Here is a 13,691-nt window from a genome sequence, read left to right on the forward strand (position 1 = left end):
GCTGAGATCAGGGCGTCCAGGCTTCGCAGACCTCTCCACAAGCAGCGGGAGCCAGCTCTGGGCTCCCACGGCTTGCAGAGAGCTGCCTGTTTGGGGGCTGGGGTTGGGGGAAGCTCGAGCTTCCCCCGCCCCAGCCCCGCGCCTGGGGGAAAAAATAATTTCCCCCCCTTTATTTCCCCCCAAAAAAACTGGGTGCGCCCTATGGTCCGGTGCGCCCTATGGTGCGAAAAATACGGTAAATGTGAGGAAGAACTTTCTGAGGGTAAGAGCTGTGGAATTTTGACAGTGGAAATTATCTCCCTCAGAAGATGATGGACTTCCCTTCCTTGGAGGTTCCTAAGCAGAGGTTGGATGGCTGTGTTGGTTGAGATACCTGCATTGTAGGGGGTTGGACTAGATGACCCCTGAGGTCCCTCTGAACTCTTATGATCCTGTGATTCCTTCATTGGAGGGTTGGACTAGATGACTCTATTATTGTTTTATGAGACCCGAGAAAAAGAAAGAAAACCAAGATGAAGGGGATTCCCCCAAACACAACTCGGCAGTCACATTAGTATTCCAGAAACATCCACGGCAGGACATAAATTCACCCACAAACTGGACAGCCGTGTCCGAGAAAGGCAGGTGGCAGCTGAGTCAGAGCTGGCCCAGCCATGAGGCAGGGTGCAGCCACTGTATCAGATGGCAGAAGCTCCCCCCTGTGGCGTCCCGAAAGCAAAGGAAGGATTGGACTCTGATTAACAGAATACACACCAGGCTTGACCAGCAAGACTCTGGGAGGGGTGCCAATAATAATAATTCCTTTCCACTCCTCGGCCCAGGTCGTTTTATTCACAAAAGAACTTTTGACACAGTGTTCGTAAGAACCAATCAGATTTCCTTTGAGCATTTCAAAAACCCCACGTGGGGACAAAGATAAACTACAAAAAACTAATTTAAGTATGCATACTTCTGGGGTAATTAAAACAGAACTAAAAAGGAAGAATGCATTCATCAACCCCGGAGGTCATTAACAAGCAATAAACACTAGAGGAAGGATGGCAAGGAGATACGGTAGGTATCTTTATCACCTTCCTGTGAAACTATTTCCAGGTCCTAAGTTTAAGAAAACCAAGGAAGGCTACATCAAAAGAAACTGCCTTCTCTTTTTATGGTCTAGGATGCCTGGTGCAGCAACTGGCAACCAGCCTATGTCCTGGAATGCTTATATGTGCTTCTCAGAGAGAGAGAAATGGGCAGTAAAGAAAAAATGCAATAGATGTAGAGGCTTGTGGGATTTGATCAGAAATTATTGTCAATGAATCAATCCCAGTCAATGCCATGCTTTCATCACGGACACAATGGCTTGCTCCACATTTCATAATTCCTTATAGTAATCCCATCTGATCACTACACCCCCCAGGCAGCATGCCCGCGGGTGCCCTGTCTGCCAAACCACTGCTGCCATTGGCACTGGTTCTGGGCAAATCACATCCATTTGGGGCAAGTTCTCACTCGAAATCAGCACAGTCTTGCTGGTGCAAGAGGTGGTGGCATTTCTCCACCAGCAGAGGGTGCGGCAGGGCGCACGGTGGCAGCAGAAAAGGCAGTGGTGGCAGGAGCAGGGCAAGGTGGCATTTCCTGTTTTGCCTCAAGCGGAAAACAGTACAGTGCATAGATGGGCTTGTGGGGGGGCGGGAGGGAGAGAGAGTCCTTTTTCATACAGTTAAACTGTGGAACTCCTTGCCACTGGAAGCAGCAATGGCCATCAACTTGGATGGCTCTAAAAAGAGGATTAGACAGACTCCTGGAGGGGAACAGGGCTATTGAGGTCTATGTTCTGTCTCTGAAGCTGGAAGGAGTTGTGTTTCTGAATGCCAGCTGCTGGAAACTGGCGAAGGGGAGAGGGCTCTTTGTGCTCCAGTCTTGCTTGCAGGTTTCCCATTGGGGCACCTGAAAACCCAAAGCAGGATCCGGCCTCTGTGGCACAGGGCAGCTTTGCCGCCTGCTGAACTGAGCAACCAGCACAAAGCACAATTAGGAGACCTGAGGGAGCTCCCTGGAAACGCTTAATCCCTCATTGATGGAGGTGGGAGTTGGTGCAACTGCCCACTTCTGAGGAACCTATTTATGCAAGGCAGCAAGATTCGGAATCAGGAAAGGGACAGTTTAGACTCCTGCAATTTGCTTAGTTTGGGAGAAATAACTATCCCGGGCTGGGAGGTGAAAGGAGCCCCCCTGTGGAGAATCTGTGGGGAAGCTTTCAGGCTGGAACAGCCTAGATGGGGCCCGGTAGAACTTCCTTGCTCGACTCCTCTCCCACCGCCTCCCAGCTTGACTTTGTGGAATGAATGAATGAAATCTTTATTGCTAAAAGCTAAAAGCTGTCAGAATTGGTCACAATGCGTAAAATACAAATAATTAATTGAAATAAAACTTAAGCAGTTTGGTGTTCCCTGCATGGCCTCAGACCCTCTGAAGGCCAGGCCCTGGAGGGGGGCAACAGTGAGGAGAGAGGCTGCCTGTTGCCCTCTGGTCATGCTTGTGGGGCTTCCCATGGGGGGAACCTGGTAGCCACGGGGCTGGGGACGTGGGTCCACTTGGGCCTGATCCAGGGGCTGCTCTGGGGCTCCTCTTAGCTTCTCCACACAACAGTTGGCACCTGTCTGCCTCAAGGGACAATGGAGTGCCCCTCTGGGGGTGAAGTCAAGCCGCTGCAATAGCAGAACCAAAGTGACCTCTGCCTGGGCAGAGTGTCCAGAAGTCCTGGGCTGGGCTGCCCAGGTGACAAGACCAAGGTCCAAAGGAAAGCAGAACAAACTGTTTGGCACCAGTTTGGCCGCAGGAGTTGCCAGAAGGAGGTGTGCAAGGGGCCATCCAACTGCCTTAGGGACTCCAGATTTCTGTAGCCTTTTCTTCTCCTGCAAAGCAGTGGAGGCTTAGGATCAGAGTTTTCCTTCTCCTGGATGGGTTCCCTTCCCAGGTGGACAAGCCCCACCAGCCCCTCACTTCCTTCTCCTGCACGTGATGAAACCACCTTCTTGGACCGCTGGACCCACCCAGATTGTGGGTAGAGGGGCAGAGTCACCTACCCAGCCCTGCTGCTCCACTTTTTGGAGTGAGGAGAGGGCAGCACAGGCCCCCTGGCCGGTGGGCCAGCTACACTATTCTGGGGGTCAGGAGGGCAGCACTTGGGTTGCCCATGCCAACCATTGCCATTTCCTTGGGAGAGCCCGGCCCCATCAGGTGGGCAGACAAATGCAGCAAATTGGTGCCACAAATGCAGCAAAAAAGCAAGGAAGGCAGGGGCTGCGATTCTCCAGCAATTTGACTTCACCCTCGGAGGCACACTCCCTTGTCTCTTGAGACAGATGGAAGCCAACAACAGCAGCATGAGTGTCGACATGCAGAGGGCCGGGAGGCCGGCTGTTAAGCCCCAGCTGTGCTGTCTCCATCCATCGGACCGTGCTCTGACATAAATCAGCGACCCGGACTTCAAGAGCCAGGGCACGCTCTTAGCAGAGTGTACTGCACACACAGAATAGGTGTGAGGCTTGTGAAGTCAGACTATAACCATAGATTTATTAATCATAAATCAGGACAAAGAAACATGCCGTCTTTCTCTTGTGTCGTCTCAGAGAGAACGGGTAAAGCAAAAGCTATACAGAAAGGGAAGTTCCCAGCATACTGTGCTGGAATGTAAACAGACATGTGACACGCAACAATCCCATGCCTGTTCCTTAAAGTGGAATGGAAGTGTCAACATCGAGCAAGTCAGTGGTTACGCAGCAGAAACCGCCAGCAACTGCATTTACAATATCTGACATAAAGGATTGTCTTCCCAGGCCCAGACCTGTGAGAACGCCAAGCAACTTGCAGGAATTGGCATCCAGTTCAAAGGTGGGGAGGCGGAAATCAGATGGCAAGAGGAAGCAGTCCCACCAAAGAAGACTGGCCAACCAAGTTAATGGACTATGCTGAAATGGCGAAACTAACCGGAAAGCTCAGAAATCAAGACGATGAGAAATTTAAAAAAGAAAGGGAAATATTTATCATGTATTTGCAAAGTCTTGTAAACAGGTTAATACGTTGGCAGGATTTTAAGAACACTTGTAACTTTTGAAATAGTATAGGGAATTTGAGGTAGAAAAAATAATTTGGAATGGAAATGATATGCAGTTGAAAAGGAAATTTAAGGAACTGGGTGGGGGAGGGAAGTCATGGGGTTCGGAGAATCCCATTTTATGGATTTAATACTGCTTGTGTGTGTGTGTATGTGTGTGTGTAGTTTGTGGTTGTGGTGGTGGTGGTGGTTGTTTGTTTTTTAATTTTGTTAATTTTGTTGAAAATTTAATGAAAATATTATTAGAAAAATAAAAATAAACCAGTGCCTTCTGGGCCCCCCACAAGCCCCCACAGGAAACACCCCACAAGCGCCACCCCTCCCCACAGTGTCGCCCAGGGCCATCTTTAGCATATGTCCCACCGGGGTGCAAAGATTCACCCAGCGCTCCCACTTTTAGTTTTGGGGGGTGGGCAGACTCAAAAGTTTTTGGGGAGGGAAGCCAATGTTGCTGAGCTTTTTGAGGGTAGCAAAATCCGCTCACCTGCAACAACGACACAGCGGAAATAACTGCTTTTGTTTCCTGACTCATCGGGAATATTTGACGCTATGGAATAACAGAGCAACAGAGGGGGACAACTTTCATTCCATTGATTTTCACTGCCGACAATTGAGAGGGACCGGTAAACAGCAGGTATACATTTGGCGCCCCCCAGAATTCGGTGCCGGGGTGTCCCGCACCCCTTGCACCCCCTGGTAAAGACGGCCCTCGTGCCGCCCTCCCCATAGCTCAGATGAGCGCCTGTGTGCTCTGCTCAAGTAGACCTGCTTCCTATTACAAGCCCTGCAAACTGGAGAGGACGGCGATGTTGCCTCCTCCGGCCGACGCACAGAATTGCCCAGGTCACCTAAAGCGCACCCCCACTTCTCTCCCTGCCTCCTGGACGGATACAAAAATGCCTTCGAGTTCACCCGCCGGAAGAGAATGGATTATTTTAATTTTTTTGCAATTTTCTGAATCCTAAAATGTGTTAATAGCTTAATTGAAACCCGCAACATAAAACGGAATCGAGCTGCGAGAGAGCAGAGAACTGCGAGATGCCGAACAGCAATCTAATTACTCGCTGGCAAACGAGGCAGGTGTGCAGCGGTGGATTGAATCACAGGAGCTTAAAATGCAAATTAACTCCAAAACAAAACACAGCCCTGGGTGGGTGGGTGGGTTTCATCTTGGGTGCGGTGACCTTTTGGGGGAGGGAGTGCTTTGCATTCGCGGCAGAGCTTTGCTGACGCAGGCACAGGCTCAAATCTCCCTTCACGGCAATTTCCCCTTAATTTGGGGAACAGGGAAGTTGCGCCTTATCATCAAACCGAATTCGGCAACAGTCCTTGAGGGAGGGAGTGCCGGAGGCAACATCTGCCACATGCCCAGGATGTGTGTGGGGAGAGCGAGAGGGTCCTTTAGCCCCATATCCTGACATTTCCGGTGGCCCCCAGAGGCCCCCAGAAGAGCCCAGCTTGGCCCCTGACCAAAGAGGCAGGGAGTTGCAGCACTTACTTTCAAGCAATCTCCAAGTTCACTGCCCGGCCGGCTCCAGCCTCCCGGACCGCCTGTCATCAGGAGCTCAGGCGCACAGGATGCCCTTGGAGCGACAGATCCACCATTCGCCCATCAGTCCAGCCCCCCTGGGGGGGCTCACAGGCTGCCATCCCTCCTGAAAGAAAAGAGGGGAAGAGGAGGCTGCGTCAGAAAGAACTTTGCCTGAGAGGACAAAGGCGCCCACTCAGTTTTCTTATTGCATCTATAACCCACTTTTTTATTCAAGGAGCTTCAGGTGGCATTTATCATTCTCCTCCTCCCCATTTAACCTCCACAACAACCCTGTTGAAGTGAGGGACATGAGGCAGGAGTTGATAATGGAGGTGAGCTGCGCACAGGTGAGCTGCAAGCAAGCTGCCGGCCAGCTCTGTGGAGGCTCCTTTTATTGACACAATATGCAAACCCAGGCAGATACATTTTGGACTGTGACCTTTACACGTCTTCCAGTCCCGAGATCATGGGGTGGTACAAAGTTATTTTGGCACCTGTTTCCACCGCGTCATTTCCCCCTTGCACAGTGTATGACAAAGGAGACAAAGGTCTCAGAGACAAAGGTTACAGACCGGACACCGCGGACTACTGAGATCGCAAAAGGTTAGACAGAGGGCACGATGTTCAGACAGCTGTGGCTTTATCTGTGAGGGGGAGTGTGCCCCACACCCCAAGGTCATGCGTGGGCGGGGAGTGTGCTCTGCACCCAGCGATCATCCCTACACCCTGTGAGGTAGGTTAGGCTGAGAGAGGCAGTGACTTGCCGCCTAGTAAGGTTCATGGCCAAGTTGGGGGAAATTTGAACCCTGTTCTCCCAGGTCCTGGACAGACACTCTAACCACCGCAGCACACTTTTCCCAACAGAAACAACTCCTGGGGCAGAGAGGGCTGAGTTCTCATTGCTCAGCCTCCTCCAATGGTGCTGAAAGGCCCCCACTTTGCAAGAGGACCCTTTTCCCAGAAGGAGCATCTCCCAGGAGACCTCAGGTTCCCGTCTTCCGCCAATCCCAGCAAACCCCCCTTCCCCAAGGAGCAGGAGGAGAGGGGCACACCCTGCATCTCCCCACCCCACCCCCAGTGGCCCCCATCTGCAAGGAGGTCTCCTCAAAGGGCGCAATCCTGGCAGCAGCTTCATCTGAAAGCAGGTCCCAGAAAGGGCAGGGGCTCCTGCTCAGCCACCCTGGGGCCCCCAGTTCCCCCCAGGTCCACCTGCTCCTCATCTGCGGCAGCCCAGCTGCTTGCCCAGGTGAGTACGCCACTGAAGGCCACGCCTGCCACCAGATCTTTCCCTTCCACGGCTAATTTCTAGGGTCTCGGCTGGAGGCCAATTAAGAGCATCAACCTGACAAAGCAGACGGGGAACATCCAACCGCCATGGCAACCGCAGCTGCAAAGTCGCAATTCGGCAGCGTTGGCATCAGGCTGCAGCTCCTGGCGAAAGCAGGCGCGCCGCATGCAGAACGACCCTGGATCAGTAGGAGGCACTGGCGTGCGGGGGGAGCCCACCGCCCCTGGCGGCACGATCCTGGTGGGGTGCCATCGCGGCTGCCCCCGCGCACTGGGCACCACGCCCCCAGGATGTCAATCAGCCAATCAGACAGACATAATAAAACAAAGACCAAAAAGTAGAGTAAAGAAAGAATGGGAGTGCCTAAATGAATACGTTAAAAGCCAAGGTTCAAGGACAGAAATCTGGTGGAGTCTGGAATAACCTTGTGAAGTGAAAGGATAAGAAAGAAGGATTTATATTTAGATGTTAGCATAGAGATGATAAGGAAAACAGGAAGACACAAGGAGAGGTAAAGGAGGAGCTGTGGGATTGGTGGAAGTCAATGTTTGTTTTTCTTTTTAGTGCTTATATTATTAAGATATGGATTTGGGTTTTTGAATGTTGGTTTTTGTGTTTTGTGTATTGTTATTTTTCGATATCTTTCGTGTTGTTGTGTGGAAAATACTAATAAAATTTATATATTAAAAAAAAATAGAGCCTTCCAGAGGGGGGGGGGGGCAAGGATGCATGCCACGGCCCTGTGGGTGGCGCACCAGGCCCCCAGGACGCACGCCAGCCACGCCCCCTGCCGGAGCTTGAAGCTCTGCCACTGGTAGGAGGGCCTGTAATGGCCACCGCCTGGAGCCCTGGAGAGCCATAGCTCACTGGCTGCCTTGCAAGCAGAAGCTCCAGGTTCAAATCCCGCTGGCCTCTCCAGGCACATCTGGGAGCCTCAAACCCTGCAGGGCCACCGTAGTCAGCACTGGGCTGGATACTTCTTCATGCAGTGCAGTCAAACTCGCTCTGCCCATTAAAAAAAAACACCCTCTTTTAAATCCCTCCAGGTTGGTGGCCATTCCTGCCCCATGTAGGCTCAGCTGGGTGGGCCAAGGCTTTGGCTCTCTTTAAGGCAGCTCCCCACATGCCTAGATGCAGCAGAGGTTGTGGGGCGTGTTATGGACAAGGGGGGCGGTACCCAGCCAAGGCATCAGAAGCGCTGGCCTCTTGAGCTTGCATGCTGCACTGTAAGGACTCAACAACAGCCACAGCTCCAGAGCAAAGCGTTACATGCACAGAGATACCACTGATTTCTATACATCTTCCTCCATTCGACAGCCTATACTGGGCTCCCAGTGCCACCGTAAGACAAAGAAACCCCATTTCCTGAAACATAGAAATTCACCAAAAATAGATGGTTTTATTTCGTTCCAAAAGGTAATAAAATTGTGGTCCCAGGATGTATGGGGAGGGGACCTGACTCGTGGCCTGAATGGAACAGGGACTCCATAATCCTCAAGGTGTATCCTCAGGTCCTCAGCATCCCGCCCCCCCCCCCACTGCCAAACCAGGTGTTAGCAGCCCAGACAAAGGAAGCAGACTAGGGGTTGTCAGAGGGAAATGAGACTCAGGAAGAGAAAAAGAAGGTGCAAAGGTATGGTAAAGGTAAAGGTACCCCTGACCATTAGGTCCAGTCACGGATGACTCTGGGGTTGTGGCACTCATTTCGCTCTATCGGCTGAGGAAGCCGGTGTTTGTCCATAGACAGTTTTTCCGGGTCGTGTGGCCAGCATGACTAAACTGCTTCTGGCAAACCAGAGCAGTACACAGAAACGCCGTTTACCTTCCCGCTGGAGCGGTACCTATTTATCTACTTGCACTTCCTGCTTTTGAACTGCTAGGTTGGCAGGAGCTGGGACCGAGCAACGGGAGCTCACCCCGTCGCGGGAATTCGAACCTCCAACCTTCTGATCGGCAAGCCCTAGGCTCAGTGGTTTAGACCACAGTGCCACCCACATCCCTTGCAAAGGGATGTGCAAATAGTTTGTTGACTTGTGTGAAGTGGGTACTTGAACTGTCCGGTTCTCACATTTCTGCCTGACACCACACCTTTTCTGTGACATACCTATGATGTTTTCACGATGCTGTGCGAAATGTACCACGGGAAATCGTGGGAACTCTTAAGAAGCCATGTGCCCTTTGTTCTGGGCTGCTTCTTCCTTGTTTTGGCTGGGGAATTAGAACCTTGTTGCAGCAATAAATGTTCCGGCTCCCTAGCTGTCCTTGTGCTTCAGTTTGCCTGGCTGTGGTCTCTTCCCTGAACCTGACCAGATTCAGAACTTGGAGGCTAGGCCCTGGCAAAGTTGGGAAACGGCTTCAGTACCACACCCCAAGTTTTGTCCTGATCCGTGGGGTGGAGACAATGCTTCTTCATGCTCCTTTTTTGCCCGGGTTCCTGAGCAAAGGCTGGCGGGCGGGAGATGGTGGAGCCAGCTGGCGCTTAAAGGGACTCGGCGTGATTTTATGTTGGCTCAGGGGACCAATGCAAACATGCAGCTAAAATTATCTGGGCACCGTGGAGGGAATGGTGGATTTACAGGAATAATCTACTGCTGCCCTTCACACACTGCGTGGCCTGAGCATTTTGAGCACAGCTTTTCATCAGCAAATGCCTGCAGAGATGAGTTTTCTACCCTATCAATGACTTCCCTCGGTGAGGATGCTCTGCAGTCGAAACACGCAAGACGTTGAGGACTCTTGAGACAGCTTATTTTCACAAACCCCAGCCCTGCTCGGATCCTATTTCGCTGTGTCCTTGGTTGTGATGGGACGCGTGAATGGGGCAGACAGAGTGGGGGATGGGGGGGGAGTAATCAGATTTCAGACAAATTGCCAACAAGGAAAACTTTCCCCAGTAGTTGTCTTTCCACAGTAGAAAAGTATTAACCTGCTGGATTTCTGCATGTCGCATGTTAAAGATACAGGAGCACCTGATTTTATCTACCTTTGTGGACCCCCCCCCAAGGTTTGGCCCAGTTCACCATCCTGGCTTTGTGGAAGAGCCCTTCCAGTCCCATGTGGGGATGTGGCAGTGACTTCCAGGCTCCAGGCTGTTCCCTGGAAAGGCCAGTGGCCAGCTCTTTCCCTGGGTCTGTGATGGCCCAGGCCTTTCCCCACCTGGCCTGGGGGGGGGGGGGCGCTGACGGACTCCAGCTACAAAAGCTGAGGCTGCTGAACAGACTCTTGGGCTGGGGGGTGGTTTAGGGGGCTTTGCTGCTGTTATTGGTGTCCATCTTTATTTTTAGAGATCATGAGTCACGTGGCAATTGTTCAATTCAATTGCACTTTTTGATGTTTCTCATTTATTGCTTAGGACCAGTGCGTTTTTTCTTTAAGAAATGTTTAGGGATACTCTCATTTTGATTCAAGACAATCACCATTTTATAGTTCAAATCGAGAAAAATAAATATGGACAAAAGTACAGAGATTCACAAAAAGTTTGTCGTCGTCATTCCCCCACCTCCCTGGGAAAAAAGCACTGTGATTATGTATTTTTTAATGTTGTAAGCCATCTTGATCAGGGTTTGAATTAATGAAAGGAAATAAAGGGACAGGGAATATGGATGTATCGCAGTCTCCTCTTTCTCAGACTAAACACCACCAATTCCCTCAACCGTTCCTCATAAGGCTTGGTTTCCAGACCCTTGATCATCTTTGTCAGCCTCCTCTGCACAAATTCCAGCTTGTCAACATCCTTTCTATATTATGGCACCCAGAACTGGACACAGGACTCCAGGTGGGCTCTGACCAAAGCAGAATAGAGCACTCTGGTTGTGCTGCATCAGGCAGATGGTCAAGACCAGCTGGCTTTCTGCAAAACCGGCTTGCAGAAGAATCTTTTGCTGGGTCAGCTCTGATGTTCCGGTGTCTGTTCTGCAAGCCCACTTTTTTGCTGAATGTTGCAGAGAGACCCTTTTGCACACCAGGGAACCTGCCAGGCTTTCATGGTGGTTTCATGCATTTAGCACTCTTGCTTTTTAACTGAATTGCTTTTCACCTGTTCTTGGCTTTATTATGAGATACGGATATTTTGGCAATCTTGTACGCCCCTTTGGGCTTATGTGCAGTGGAATTCCCCCAACCCATGCTTTGTTTTTCCACAGGTGGCAGAAAGGGACAGGGCCATGCTGCCTGCAGCCCACCCACTTGGGGGCTGGCCGGCTGGTTTTTCCAACCGCCGCCACATATACTTGGAGGCCAGGACCTCCCCTTCGCTGCCCGTCTGCTCAGGAAGGGAGCCCAGGATGGGCAAAGCAAAGCTGCCCCTTCTTCCCTCGTCTGCCTTGCCTGCGTCTGAACTGGAAGCCGCCGCACCAAGTGAGCTCAGCAGGAGCAAGGAGGAGACAGAAGAAGCAGGATTTGGCTTTCAAGGGCTGCGAGGAGCCTGACAAACTCGGCTCGCTGTTTCCCCCATCCCTGCCTTTTATGTCGCTGAAGTGCAACACGCCGCTCCTAATCCCTAGACAATGCTGAGCTCTGAAAGCCACACCAAACAACAACTGCACAAGCGTGGGGGGGGACGGGACTCCCAGGATAGGAACAGAAAGCCAGAGGCTCTTGCGACAGCTGCACACAAAGGCCTTGATGGCACTCCTGCCAGGACGCTGCCGAAATGACAGAGGGCTTTGAAGCTTCCACAAATAATGCAGCAGCAGCAGCAGCGATTTGCATGCTCAAATAAGGGGCTTTGCGCAGCGGGGGCTCAGCCCAGACCCAGAGCAGCAGAAGCGAGGCAAGGAGGTGGGGGGGGGGGCTGCTCTTGCGCAAGAGCTCTGGCAGCCCAGGTTCGGCTTGCGGGTTCCCCAAAAGAGGCATCTGGTTGGCCGCTGTGAGAACAGGTTGCTGGGCAAGAAGGGCCATGGGTCGGATCCAGCTGCCTCATCTTAGTGTTACAGAAATGACACGGGGGGGGGGGGGCGGCACATCTTTAAAGTTGTTACAATGTTACAAATATTTTGCCTGAATGTATCCTTTTGACTTGACAGCTCAGGGAAGATACCTAGCTTTATAAATTTGTAGAAAATCCATATTTTAAACGACTCTCCTCATTCCAACGCCATTTTTGTCCTTAAAGAAAGGTGAATTTGGGCTCCACCTCCGTCCATGAACCAAGAAGCGGAAAGTCACTGTAGGCAGCAGGAACAGGGCATCCCACCATTATTCCCCAAGCGTGAGAGCACAGACAGGGCCCCCCACCCAGGGAGTGACCAAGGGGGCAATACTAGACAGTTGAGCAAGTCAGGTGTTCTGAAAGCCCATCTCCAGCCAAGTCCTGAGGGCAAGGAGATGACAAGAGTTTCATTGTTCTTTCTGTGATGGGGAGTTAAGAGGTGTTGGGAAAGGGGTCTGATAAAGGGACCTAATGTTGAACTGGTAACCCTTGTATAATGGTAAAGGTAAAGGACCTCTGACAGTTAAGTCCAGTTGCAGATGACTCTGGGGTTGCGGCGCTCATCTCGCTTTACAGGCTGAGGGACCTGGCATTTGTCCGCAGACAGTTTTTCCAGGTCATGTGGCCGGCATGACTAAGCCGCTTCTGGCGAACCAGAGCAGCGCATGGAAACGCCTTTTACCTTCCCGCCGGAGTGGTACCTATTTATCTACTTGCACTGGTGTGGTTTCAAACTGCTAGATTGGTAGGAGCTGGGACCGAGCAACGGGAACTCACACCGTCGCGGGGATTTGAACCACCGACCTTCTGATTGACAAGCCCAAGAGGCTCAGTGGTTTAGACCACAGCGCCACCTGCGTCCCTAACCCTTGTGTACCCCTCCCCATTTGTCATATGCCAGTGATGTAGCGATGATGTACAGTATCAGTGATGCCCCTCAAAGTGTATTCTGGGGGAAAGAGGAAAGTTTTAAAATAGGAGGTCAACCCTTGCTCAGGGTTCTTACTCCTGGGGAGACCTGTTGCACAACAATAAAAATCATGATCTACTGACCGGTGTTTCGCTCCGAATTGCTTGGCTGAAACTTCCTTCTTTTACTGACTGCGTGGACCCACGGGAGACTTGCACCCCAACGAGCTGGGCTGTTGAGTAGGTCCTCCCCCCTGGAATTTCCCCCCTTAACATTAGGTTCAGCAGCAGCAGCAGCAGAGACCTGGCAGAGGAACCTCTATACAGTCAAACCTCGGTTCTCGAATGGCTCCATTGCTGAACGTTTCGTCTCCCAAACACCGCAAACCTGGAAGTAAGTGTAATGGTTCAAGGGGTTGCCCGTGTGTAAGCCGGTGCCCACACCTGGCTGGGTTGGCTAAGTGAACCTTTTCTGTCCGGACAGCCACTCACCCGTGGCTGTCTCAATCGCTGGCAGAATCCGTCAGTGGGCGTTTCTTAAACTTCTTCCAGCAAAGAAGTTCTTTGACGCCCAGTCTCCTCCTACTTTCCCTGTGCGGAAGCCTTCTGCGCAAGGAGGGCGTAGGCAGCGGAGGACCCTTCCTCCCCCCGCTGGTCCCCGGCAAGGAGTCATGTGACTCCCTCTCAGATTCCCCCATCTGCCCCCCTTCTCCACTGGAGCTACGCTGATTCCCTTCCCCAGAAGATGGGCTGCCTCTCCCAATCCCGGGACGCTCTCTGGGATCCCGCTGGAGCTTGCTCTCTCCCTCTGGCACTGATGGCAGTTCCCTGACAGTAAGGGTTCCAGTTATCAAACTTTTTTGGAACTTAAACGGATTCTGAGTCGTGTCCCCCCCCCTGAAATTGCCAACAGTCCTTTGAATTTTGGTTT

At 51.7% G+C, this 13,691-nt stretch overlaps 1 protein-coding gene across 2 annotated transcripts in view; it reads right to left on the minus strand.

Annotated features, from left to right (window-relative positions):
* Nucleotides 1-13,691, minus strand: part of LOC114603047 (leucine-rich repeat and fibronectin type III domain-containing protein 1-like protein) — a 63,424-nt gene that overhangs the window by 19,682 nt on the left and 30,051 nt on the right. For both annotated transcript variants that reach the window (XM_077932453.1, XM_077932454.1), the window contains exon 2: nucleotides 5,601-5,757. The gene's annotated coding sequence lies outside the window, so the exon portion shown is untranslated. The remainder of the gene's footprint in view (nucleotides 1-5,600; nucleotides 5,758-13,691) is intronic.

The sequence above is a fragment of the Podarcis muralis genome, chromosome 7 (assembly GCF_964188315.1).
Source record: "Podarcis muralis chromosome 7, rPodMur119.hap1.1, whole genome shotgun sequence".
Taxonomy (NCBI): Eukaryota; Metazoa; Chordata; class Lepidosauria; order Squamata; family Lacertidae; genus Podarcis; species Podarcis muralis.